Source organism: Pinus tabuliformis, chromosome 7, assembly GCF_031772625.1.
Source record: "Pinus tabuliformis cultivar Carrire ecotype Pingquan chromosome 7, CPIR1, whole genome shotgun sequence".
Lineage (NCBI taxonomy): Eukaryota > Viridiplantae > Streptophyta > Pinopsida > Pinales > Pinaceae > Pinus > Pinus tabuliformis.
In genome coordinates, this window is record NC_142293.1 from 678,074,999 (window position 1) to 678,087,611 (window position 12,613).

Here is a 12,613-nt window from a genome sequence, read left to right on the forward strand (position 1 = left end):
GCCCACTCAAGCTATATATATATATATATATATATATAGTCTAGTTCAAGGTATGATAGAGATTTCATTTAATAAGGAGCTCAGAGAGAGAGTGTGTTAAAACATTTTATTAGTGTGTTGTTCAAAATTAGCATAGATATATCTTAACTCGAGAGAGGAATCAAATCTTTGGATGTGCAAACCTTTAACTTTTAGATTTACATGTCGAGAGATAAGTTGGATCTATGCTGATTTATTTACTATCAACAAATTATTAAAAATAATTATATTTTATTTTTATAAAATAACTGTAAATTTAATTCCATTACCAATTTTAAATAACAAGAATTAGAATCATGAAAAAGAAAAAGATTTGAGTATCCATTATTCAACCAAAAAGTGTTGTTGAAAAGTTTGAATGTTTGGAAATGAAGAATAATAATTTAAATGGTTAAAAAGGAGGTTGTAAATTTAATAATAATAATAATTTAATTTAATGAAATGTGATTCTAAATAATAAGATTTAAAAATAAATATCCTAAAAATATAATCTCTTAATATTACATATTTTAAAATTATTATTAGGGATAGAGAATATTAACTTGTTGAGCTGAGAGGCTCATTCTACAACCCAGTATCCCCTTTAAAATAAAAATAAAAGTTAAAAATTATGTTCTAAATAGAAAAATATTTTAATACTAATTAATATTGACATATACTTAAAAATATGTTAATAATAAAAAACCATTTTAATTTGCGTCATAAAATGTCTCCATGTACATGTTATGTAAAATATTTTAATGTCAATTGTGCATATATTATATATCATTTAATTTTTTTTATCTATATATCATGGAAATTTAAGTTTTTATAGTTAAAACATTTATTTGGTCCTATATATACTCTATTTAGCATTCAAAAATACAATTTAAACATTGAAAAATAACACATTGTATTTTACACTCTAAAAAAGTTTTCACGTGAAGAAATTTGATCCCTCTTGGCTCATGTTAGATCCGTACTTAAGATGGATCTATGTTGGTGAGTTATGGATCTATGCTGGTGAGTTATTAATTTCAGTGTACATTCATCTTAACTTTGGATCTACCAAGAGTGAAGAGGGATCATTCTTGAGGTGCAAACCTTTTTTAGAGTGAAAGAGAATTGATCCCTCTAAGCACTTGATAAATCCATAATAAACTTTTTTTTATAGTGAAAAGAGATTTGATCCTTCTATGCATATGATAGATTCGGAATATTTTTTTTTTTTTTTAATAGAGAAAAGAGATTTAATTCTTTTAAGCACTTAATACATCCGAAATTAAAATGCATCCAAATTTGTTTTATAAATATTAGAAAAAGAACCCACACAACAAAAACAATAAATTAACTATTTTAATATTTATTTATTTATTTCACATAAAAATATTATTATAAAAAAAGTCCACAAACCATGAAGAATAAATTGACTATTTTATTTCATTTTTTTATATGTAATTTAATCGGATCAAAGTGCATATCAATCAATTGGCAGAACCTAATTTTAAAGTGGAAATAAAAAGTTGGGTACTTGAAAAATTCACGACGGCTATTTGGGAAAAATAAGTTGGTTATTAAAAAATGATATATGTCAACAATCTTTTATGAAGAAGGTGCAGTTGAAACTGAATAACATTTCATCATAAAATGTCTTGCCTATAAAAATATTAATAGTCACTTGACCTGAAAATTGGTAAGTCTTTGTGAACTATTTGAAAACAAAAACTTCACAAAATAACAAACTTTTTCATCATGATTCATACCAAATTTATGCCAAAAACACTCCAACTTAATTATATGATCTTTTGTTAGTTGAATACCCAGATCCCTATAAAGTTTACAGCATATCCTCCATAGCCGGGCAATAAAATTTATAATGAAATATGAAGAGATTGCTTTGGGAATCCAACCTATCACTGTATACCTTACCCCTTGAATGTTTGGGATATATAAAAGACACGTTCAAATATGAATGTTGCAAGGACTCTCACTCTCCTAACGCCAAAAGTAACACTCGGTTAATGTTATCTGGCTTGCTGGGCTCAGGAAGCATGCAACCTTCATATCGGACGAGGGCCATGGATTCAAATAGGCGCTGGCCATCCTGCAGCGTCCAGACACACAGGTTGACCTAGAAATCTATTGTTTTCTCTTCAATTCTTCTTCCAAAAGCACATCCATTATAGAAGGAAAGCTGGTCCATGCCCACATGATTAAAACTGGAACCAACCCAAATACATGTGTTGAAACCAAACTCGTGATCATGTATGCCAAATGCGGTTGTCTGAGGGACGCACGCTTAGTTCTGAACAGAATGCAAACACACAATATGTTTTCATGGACTGCCATGAATGGGGAATCTGCCAAAAATGGAGCTTGTGAGGTGGCTGTGGGAGTTTTCCGCCAAATGCAGAAGGTAGGCATAAAACCTTGCGCTTTCTCAATTGCCAGCGTACTTCCAGCTTGTGCTAATTTGGGGACGCTTGATCATGGCAAGGAGCTGCATGCATATGCCATTCAAAGTGGATTTGAATCTGATGTTTTTGTGGGTAGTTGCCTGGTTGATCTTTATGCAAAATGTGGGAATTTGGAGGATGCACGCAATGTGTTTGACAAAATGTGCCACAGAAATGTCGTCTCGTGGAATGCTCTGATTTCTGGTTATGTCCATGGTGGTCAGGGGAGTGAGGCTTTGCAGATGTTTAGGCAAATGCAATTGGATGGGATTGCAGGTGATCTATTCTCATGGAATACTGCGATCATGTGTTGTGTGCAGAATGGCCGTGGTGATGAGGCAATGAAGCTGTTTTGTCGAATGCAATTGGCAGGTGTGAGGCCGGATCCAGTAACCATTGTAAGTGTTCTCCCCGCATGTGCTAACTCGGTGGCTTTGGAACAGGGTAGGGAGATTCATGCACAGGTATTTGGGAATGGGTTCGAGTCGGATCTTTACACTGCATCTGCACTTGTTGATATGTATGCAAAATGCGGTGGTGTAGAGGATGCACGCCAAGTGTTTGACGAAATGCCTCAAAGGAATGTTGTATCATGGAGTGCCATGATTGCGGGTTATGCAAAAAATGGTTATGCTGAGGATGCTCTTGCACTCTTCCATCAAATGAAAGAGGCAGGTATAATGCCAAATCATGTCACCTTCACCGCGGTTCTGTCAGCATGCGGCCATGCAGGCCTGTTGGATGAGGGACTGCAATACTTTGATAACATTACTAATGATTATCAGCTCGCGCCCAGCCTGGAACACTATGCCTGCATTGTTGACCTTCTTGGCCGCTCTGGTTGCCTGGACAAGGCGCGGGACTTCATCATTAGGATGCCATTGAAACCAGATGCTTATATCTGGGGGGCCTTGCTTGGTGCGTGCAGAATCCATTGCAATGTCGAACTTGGAGAATTTGTAGCCAAACACCTTTTTGAGCTGGATCCTGAAAACACCGGAAACTGTGTGTTGCTGTCTACTATCTATGCTGCAGCTGGAAGGTGTGTGATGTAACAAAGTTGAGAAGGAAGATGGACGAAAGAGGATTAAAAAGAGCCCAGCAGACAGCTGGATTGAGATTAATAACAAGGTACATGCATTCCTTGTAGGGGACAGATCACATCCAGAAAAGGAGAAAATATATGCAACTTTAGAGAGTTTGGCTGGACAAATGAAGGAAGCAGGGTATTTGCTTGACACAAACATTGTACTTCGTGATGTAGAAGAGGAAGAAAAGGAGGATATGTTATGTGGCCACAGTGAGAAGCTGGCTGTTGCATTTGGACTTATCAATGCATGCCCTGGTTCACCCATTCGGGTTATCAAAATCTTCGTGTATGTGCCGATTGCCATGGTTTTATTAATTACGTAACCAGAATTGTTGGCAGAGGTATTTTTGTTAGGGATGCAAACCGGTTTCATCATTTCAGGAATGGACTGTGTTTTTGTGGGGATTATTGATGATTTTAATTGCAGGGGAAAACATTGTAATTGGTAATAAAAACTCATAGGGTGATGGAGGATCCCCTGAACCCAATGTGAGTACAATTGACCATACTTTTTGGTTGTTGCATGTATGTCATGACACCAGTAGTAGCCATCGGCTTGTGAAAAACACAGAGTATATCATACCCTTCTTTTATCACTCAAAGTAGAAGCTTTCATTGCAACAATCACAGTTGTTTTTCAAGGTTAGCAGAGGACTAGTGTTGGTTTATTCTACAATGCAGAGTCGGGATATGAAGTTGAAAGTAATAATTCATGGCTACTTCCAAAACCTGAGTCAACAGTTCCATGTCACTAATGTTCCCTAGATGTTGCTTGACGAAACAACACAGATTCAGAAGGAACGACTTTGTAAAACATTTAATTTGGAACATTGGTAGATGACAAATTTTGTAGTCAAGATACGGTCATAATTTTCTATTCAAACAGAAAAGCAAAAGGCTGCAGAGATACAAAATACAATCGCCAGAGAACTCTGCAGAGATACAAAATACAATCGCCAGAGAACTCTATATAAATACCAGCCAAAACCAATTGGTGCGTATTCTAAGCTTGTTATTTTGCACGTCCTGTTATTTTTCTTCCTCCTCTTTCTCTATACAAGCCGAGCTTCATCTTGTAATCTGGAAGTACACAAGGGAGTTACTAGTAGGTCATATACAGTGTAATATATAGAAAATAATCTACAATAATATACAAGCATATATATAGAGAGAGAGAGTGTAGTGGAATCTGCAATATGTAGTCTTTTATTATATCAGACCAAGTACCATTTTCCTCCTTTCTTATATCTACGATCACATATATTTATACATTGATTAAGTTAGCAAGTAGTTACAACTGTTCTAACTATGCTGGTTGGTCAATTGACTCGACTACATAATTAACTTCTCTCTATAGTCTGTTGGAATTTCTAAGTCTAACCAGTTAGAAACCCTTCATGTACTTTACTGATTTACTCCTACCTACTTGTTTTGTTAATTAACAAGTTACTTACCATGTAAATACTGGAAATAAATACAAGTACATGCTCAACACATTTCAGATCATCAATTGAAGGAAACAGAAACAAGCACATGAGTGACACCGTTGTTTTTGGACTAATGTCCCTAGAAAAACCCAATGCGGGAAAACTGGTGCAACTGTCTGAGGGTTTGATTTATTAAGCAGTTTCAGAATACAATTTGGGTGCTAAAACCAACTCACCCAACAGAGAAAATCTCGGCAGTGGTATCTCTCTACTCGGAAGCAGATATTTCGGCTGAAACCCCGGATAAACATTCCGGCAACTCTACAGCTCCAATCCTCCCCACGAAACCCTAGCGTCAGCCTCTAGGGACTGTGTCAGCCCTTCTTGGCCTAGCGTTAGCCCAACATCACTTTGGCTTGGCATGCGTCAGCCTTTGGAGGCACTGCGTCAGTCCTCTGGCCCTCTGTGTCACTCACGCTGGCCCTCTAAGGCACTGCGTAGCTCCTGGCTGCCTCTACGTGAGCCCTGCCTAGTTCTGCGTGAACCCTTGGTTTGTTCTGTGTCCATCTTTCCGAGTACTACGCTGATCCTCCCAGTGCTATTTCTGCCTCTCTACTTCTGTATTCACTGCCCCTCAGCTGCAACTCTAATCACTCTCTCAACTTTCTCAGCAAACTTAACCCCAGAAAGTCGAAATCTTGATCTCTTGGTGTGTTTTCCAAGTGACCCTCAAGCCTCCTCTTATACTTTTCTCATTGACAATTCAACGGTCGAGATTAAGTCCCTAATCAACGGCTAAAGTTAGATCTGGCTTGATTTGTGACTTTTGGACCATTCTAACACATTTTATATTAATTCACATTAATATTTTATTTTCCCTAAGTTTAGAATTAGGAACTTTATTAAAAATATTAATTATTTTAATATCTCCCAAACTGTTTAGAATCTGCCCAAACCCTTTCTGGGTATTGAAGGTCTCATGTGCTTTAACCTCTCCACCAATTTTTGTGGCTAGAGCACATCCAATGCTACCCCAAATCAACACTCCCTCTTAGCGAGGAGTGTGCTCTAATAATACTACTCACTGTGCATCACCCTGATCATCCCATATCAGTCCCTGTGCTGATGCTAGGCTTGCTGCCCAACATCCTCTGCACTGTTGCATCCTGTACTGCTACGCATGGCCCTGCCACTGCCACTGCTGAATCCGTACTACAACTCCCTCTCACCCTGTTGCATCATGCTGCCCATAGCACTGTCACTGCTAACTATTGCACTGCAACCCATGATCCGGATCTTGGGAGGAGAGACCCCCAAGATCTGAAAACTTGCAATGGATCTTGGGGGAAAGGACCCCAAGATCTGAAAACTTGAATTGCCAGAAGAAAAATAAGGAGAATGCCCAATAAACAAAACCACAAAGAAACTTTTATTTAAAATAGTAATGAAAATAAACCAGCTAGGGCGATGGTAGCTTATCTCTAAGAAGAGATGTGGTGGCTACATGCCTCTGAACTGTAAAGGCTACATTGCGGCGGACAATCTGTCCTTTTACAAAATGTGACTTGTTACTTATAGTATTTTTCAGTTACAATACCACGGGCCAATTCCATGGGTGAATGAATACCATGGGTGGATTTTACAATACCACGGGCGGATGCCATTTACAATACCATGGGTAAATTCCATGGGTCGATGAATAATATGGGTGGATGAGTACCATGGGTGGGTTTTACAATACCACGGGCGGATGCCATTTACAATACCATGGGTAAATTCCATGGGTCGGTGAATAATATGGGTGGATGAGTACCATGGGTTGATGCCATTTTCCATTCGGATCATTCCTCCCTCCTTAAGAAGCAATGGTCCCCATTGCGTAAAGTTCCCTCCTATGAAGCCTTTGTTGAATATGAAGAACCACTGAAGATAAGGGTTTTATGTGGTTAACCCATAACCATGATAAACGAAGATCCGAGGATAGAGATACCCTGTAATGCTTGTGACCAACTGTGATGATGACAGTGTGCGGCCTAGCAAATGGACTTCGATGAAGTGTGGGTTTGTGGATGACCCATAACCATGATGTTGGTTGTTGATGAAGTAGCAGGTGCCTACATAGCCTGGGGTGGGAGGGCACGTCTCCAATGGAAACCCACTCCGAATGCTGCTCCAAAGTTAAAATGGACATAACTCGGCCAATATAACTCAGAATATTTATTATAACCTGTTTTTAGAAGCAGAAGGATCCTTTTGCATCTTCCCATGAGTTGGAAATCCTTATCTGGACATTCTGAGATCTCAGATTCGCGCTGCAACAGATCCGCCGTCACAAAAATTCTGATAAAATAGCTGATTTTAAATCAGCGATATCTCCCACATCCGAACTCCGATTCGACCCATTTTTTTTTTGAAATTGGGTGATTTTTCGAGAGGAATCCAGATCTGGTATTTGTTTTTGTAAATTTTGTACCAAATGTTTCAGATCTGATCTGCAAAGTCGCCGCCCAAAAAAAATTCTTGCAAAAAATTAAAAAAAGAAAACTTCTTCCTGCTTGACCCAAGAAAGTGCTCTCTGGAGGTTGTAGCACATGCCTTAAGTTTTTTGAATATTGCTGCAAAATTTGAAACTGAAACATGCATCAAACCCTCATTCCCATGGAATCATAACCTGCTCTGATACCACTGATCCGGATCTTGGGAGGAGAGACCCCCAAGATCTGAAAACTTGCAATGGATCTTGGGGGAAAGGACCCCAAGATCTGAAAACTTGAATTGCCAGAAGAAAAATAAGGAGAATGCCCAATAAACAAAACCACAAAGAAACTTTTATTTAAAATAGTAATGAAAATAAACCAGCTAGGGCGATGGTAGCTTATCTCTAAGAAGAGATGTGGTGGCTACATGCCTCTGAACTGTAAAGGCTACATTGCGGCGGACAATCTGTCATTTTACAAAATGTGACTTGTTACTTATAGTATTTTTCAGTTACAATACCACGGGCCAATTCCATGGGTGGATTTTACAATAACACGGGCGGATGCCATTTACAATACCATGGGTGAATTCCATGGGTCGATGAATAATATGGGTGGATGAGTACCCTAGGTGGGTTTTACAATACCACAGGCGGATGCCATTTACAATACCATGGGTAAATTCCATGGGTCGGTGAATAATATGGGTGGATGAGTACCATGGATTGATGCCATTTTCCATTCGGATCAACCCAGTTATTGAGAAGTAAGTAATTGATCTCCCAACTCTGACATCTCTGTCAGGCTAGAGATACCCTCGATGTTGAAACTCCCTCTGTCGCTGACAAGCGCTCCCTTTCTGACCTCTGCACTGCTGCGACAACTCCATGCATCTCGCATTGCTGCACACCTCTCTGTGCCATCTTGTACTGGTGCAACATTTCCGTGCTTCTCGCATTGCTACCTCACGTTGTCTTGGGAATCCTGCACGTAGCTCCCTCTGTCGCTCCATCTACATCCGTCTCTACTGACACCCGCTAGTACTGCTACTTCTCTTCGGGGCTCCCGTAGCCAGGTATAATCTAAGAGGTTGGGTACCTCAAGGATCCTGCCCCTCATCGCCTGTAGTCCATTTGACTACAACTCGATGTCTCCCCACTTCCGCTCAAGTGGTGTGTGTGCACTCATGGCACAGTCATCGTCTGTCTCCACTTCCTTCTCTACCCTTGCTGGCGTAGCCTTGGTCTTGGAGGCCTCTCCCTTGCTCTTCTTCCTTGGACACTAGGTCGCATAATGACCCAACTCCCCACAGTGGAAGCATTTGACCTTGGAGAGGTCCTTCTTCTTCCATTTCTCCTGCTTTCCCTTAGATGCTAGGGTAGCATCCACCTCCTCCTCTTTCTTGATTCTGATCCCCTTGCCACTGCTTCCCACCTTGCTCAGCCTTCTGATCTCTTCTTGGCAAAGAGGAACCCACATTTCCTCTCAATTTGGAAGGGTCGCCCTGCCCAGTATGCTTTGGACAAACACCTCCTAGCCTTCTGAGACTACGTTCAGGGCTGTTCTCACCATCAAATATTGATCCGGCGTGGCCCCTATGGAAGTCAGCTGATCCCAGATCTCCTTCAATCGACCGAGGAAGGGGTCGATCTGTTCTCCCTTCTGCATATGGTATGATCGCAGTTGATTTTCTAGTAACATCCTTCTCTGCACAAAAGTATGCTGGTACAATTTCTTTAGGGCCTCCCACATCTCATTTTCCGTGTCCTTTTCGGTAATATGTGGTACTACATGTTCCTTGACCTCGTCAAGAATGATGCTCTTAACTCTCGCCATTGCCTCTTCGTACTTGTCATTATTAGCTAGGTCAACTGGGATAGCTATCGTCTTCAAGGTGAAGTGCTTGACACGATTCCTGTCTAAAATGGATAGGATTTTGGCCTTCCAGATTACGAAGTTTGAGGCTCCATCCAGTCTGTCCTGGTCTCTTACCCCGTTCACTGCCATTTCGCCGCTCCTCTACTTCCCTCCTGGAAGTTCTTGGTGTGACTCCCTCTGAGTTTCGATTTTCCTCCTGGAAACCCTTCTACCAATGTCGAGATGCCCCCACTCTGATCATTAGTGCAGCTACACCACTGATCCGGATTTCTCAGCTAGAAATCCTTGGTAGCAACTCCCTCCTCCTTGGCCTTGCCCTGTTAGGTACTGTTTTGACTACAGTACCCCACCAACTCCACTCTGCAACTTACCCACAGCCTCCTAAACCCCAACAAACTGAAGGTTAGAGCTCCTAGGCTCTGCGCAATCTCGGCACCGACAAATCAGCTTCCTCAGTCAACTGCGTCAACCCTCCTAGCCTCTGCGTGGCTCTGTGTGAGCCTGTCTTTGCCTCCCTTAGCCTCTGCGCTGCCTCTTCTTGGCTCGAACTTGATGACACAAGCACTGCGTCACCCCTTCCTTGTTGCTTCTCTGCTAGGAACAACTTCTGTCAATCAGGACAACTGTTTTCTGCTGTTTCTGCGTTGCTCGACTAACTTTCTCAGTTCTCCTGTGATCTGCAACGACGCTTTGATACCATGTTGGAATTTCTAAGTCGAACCCATTAGAAACCCTTCATGTACTTTACTGATTTATTCCAACCTACTTGTTCTATTACTTAACAAGTTATTTACCATGTAAATACTGGAAATAAATACAAGTACATGCTCAACACACTACAGATCATCAACTGAAGGAAACAGAAACAAGCACACAAGTGACACCGTTGTTTCTAGACTAATGTCTCCGGAAAGACCCAATGCGGGTAAACCAATGCAACTATCTGAGGGTTTGATTTATTAAACAGTTTCAGAATACAATCTGGGTGCCAAAACTGGTTCACCCAACAAAGAAAAATCTCGGCAGTAGTACCTTTCTACTCGGACGCAGATATTCTGGCTGAAACCCCGGATAAACACTCTGGCAACTCTACAGCTCCAATCTGCCCCACGAAACCCTAGCGTCAGCCTCTGGGGATTGCGTCAACCCTTCTTGGCCCAGCGTTAGCCCATTGTCACTCTGGCCTGGCCTGCGTCAGCCTCTAGAGGGACTGCGTCAGTCCTCTGGCCTTCTGCATCACTCACGTTGGCCCTCTGAGGCACTGCGCAGCTCGTGTCTGCCTCTGCGTGAGCCCTCGCTGGTTCTGCGTGAACCCTTGGCTGGTTCTGCGTCCCTCTCTTCGGCTATTGCGTTGATCCTCTCGGTGCTATCTCTGCCTCTCTGCTTCTGTATTCACTGGCCCTTAGCGGCAACTCTGATCACTCTCTACTTTCTCAACAAACCCAGCCCCAGAAAGTCGAAATCTTGATCTCTTGGTGTGTTCTCCAAGTGACCCTCAAGCCTTTTCTTATACTTTTTTCGTTGATAATTCAACGGCCGATATTAAGTCCCTAATCAACTGCTAAGATTAGATCTGGCTTGATCCGTGACTTTTGGGCCATTCTAACACAGTTTTATATTATTTCACATTAATATTTTATTTTCCCTAAGTTTAGTTTAGACTTAGGGACTCCATTAAAAATATTAATTATTTTAATATCTTCCAAACTATTTAGAATCTGCCCAAACCCTTTTTGGGTATTGGGGATCTCATGTGCTTTAGCCTCTCCACCAATTTTCGTGGCTAGAGCACATCCGATGCTACCCCAAATCAACATAGTCGACCAACAATTTACAATGGTCGATTTCCTGGCCTAGTCGGCTAGTCAATTAGGTTCTCCAACATTTCTTTCACCATCAAATACTTGCCCTCTTGAAAAAGAGAGAGATTGGAATTATAAAAAATTACAAAAATTTTGGAATGCCAAAATTTACAAAAAACAATGTTGAAGGTTGTGCTAGGTGAGTGCTTGGTGGTGATGTTGGTGCCATTAGGACTAACTTTGTTGGCACTGATTCCATTGGTGGTGTTTCTAGAATGGTGATTGACTTTGTCTGTGCGTCTGGAATGGCCATTGACTCTGCTTGTGCTTCTGGGGTTGATTTGGGTTGATGACGAGCTTGGTTGAAAAGCTTCTCCTCTAGGTCTTGACAAGATTGATGACAGTGCATGCTATTCATTCAACTATGTTATATCCTGCAAAAATTAAAATCATAGGAGATGGGTTCTTTTTCAAAGTTGGGGCAAGTTCATCACTAGAGAAATTAGTAGGGAAAACCGCAAATAGTGGGGCACCTCCATAAGATTGATATAGATGAATGATTTTTCGAATAGTAACAGTTAGTGTTACCCTATCACCATTCTTGCCACTTGTACCCCAAAAGTTATATGAGTCTAGACCCATGACTTTTCCATTCGATATCTTTCGCACGACAATGTAGTGGGCTAGTTTAGAGTTACCTTCAATCGTATTACACCCTATCAAGGGCATTTCATCTTCATATCTTTCTAAGGGGTAGGGTTTTGGCACTCCATTCGCTAATGGTGGTCATCAATTTTGTGCAGTTAAGCCAATTTTTTCACTAGCACTGCTTGCTAGGTGTTTCTTATTGGGTTTTAATCTCGACACTTGTTGCTTATAAAAAAACCTTATTCGACTAAGACCACATTGAGTAGGCTTTGCTCATCCTGAGATAGACATAGGTGCTCAAAAATTGAATGGCAGTGTCTTCAATTATTAGTAAGATAGAAGCCCTCTAAAACTTCTTCAAGGATGGTTATGCAACACTTGGCAAGAATAACTTTTTGTGTCCTTGTTCTGCAGGATTTTTGTTTCTATGGAACTTTGGTTATTCATGCTCGTATTTATAGTAGTTATTGGTGGGCTATTGGGTTGTTGACTTATCTAGTGATGATTTTGATGACACATTTCATGCACCTTATGTAATAATTGTGGTTTTTGTGATCAAGTTATGTTTTTTTGTGAAGTTAATAAACCTGCAGTTGAGTCAATTATTTTGGTTGGTATGTGTCTTCACTTGACCAAGCTCAAATTATTTTATTGTTTTATTTTATTTTAAATTTTATGTAATTTGATTAGGTTAAAATATTTAAACTAATAATTATAATTATCAATTTTATTTATTTATTTTATTTTACTTTTTTATTTAATGTGAATGAGTCAAAATGTTAACATAACACAACCATTATAACATATTTTCCATAAT

The 12,613-nt window shown here is 40.2% G+C and overlaps 1 pseudogene; it reads left to right on the forward strand.

Moving 5' to 3' along the window:
* Positions 1–2,281: 2,281 nt before the first annotated feature.
* LOC149249288 (putative pentatricopeptide repeat-containing protein At3g23330 pseudogene) lies at positions 2,282–3,887 on the forward strand (annotated as a pseudogene).
* The last annotated feature ends 8,726 nt before the right edge of the window (positions 3,888–12,613 follow it).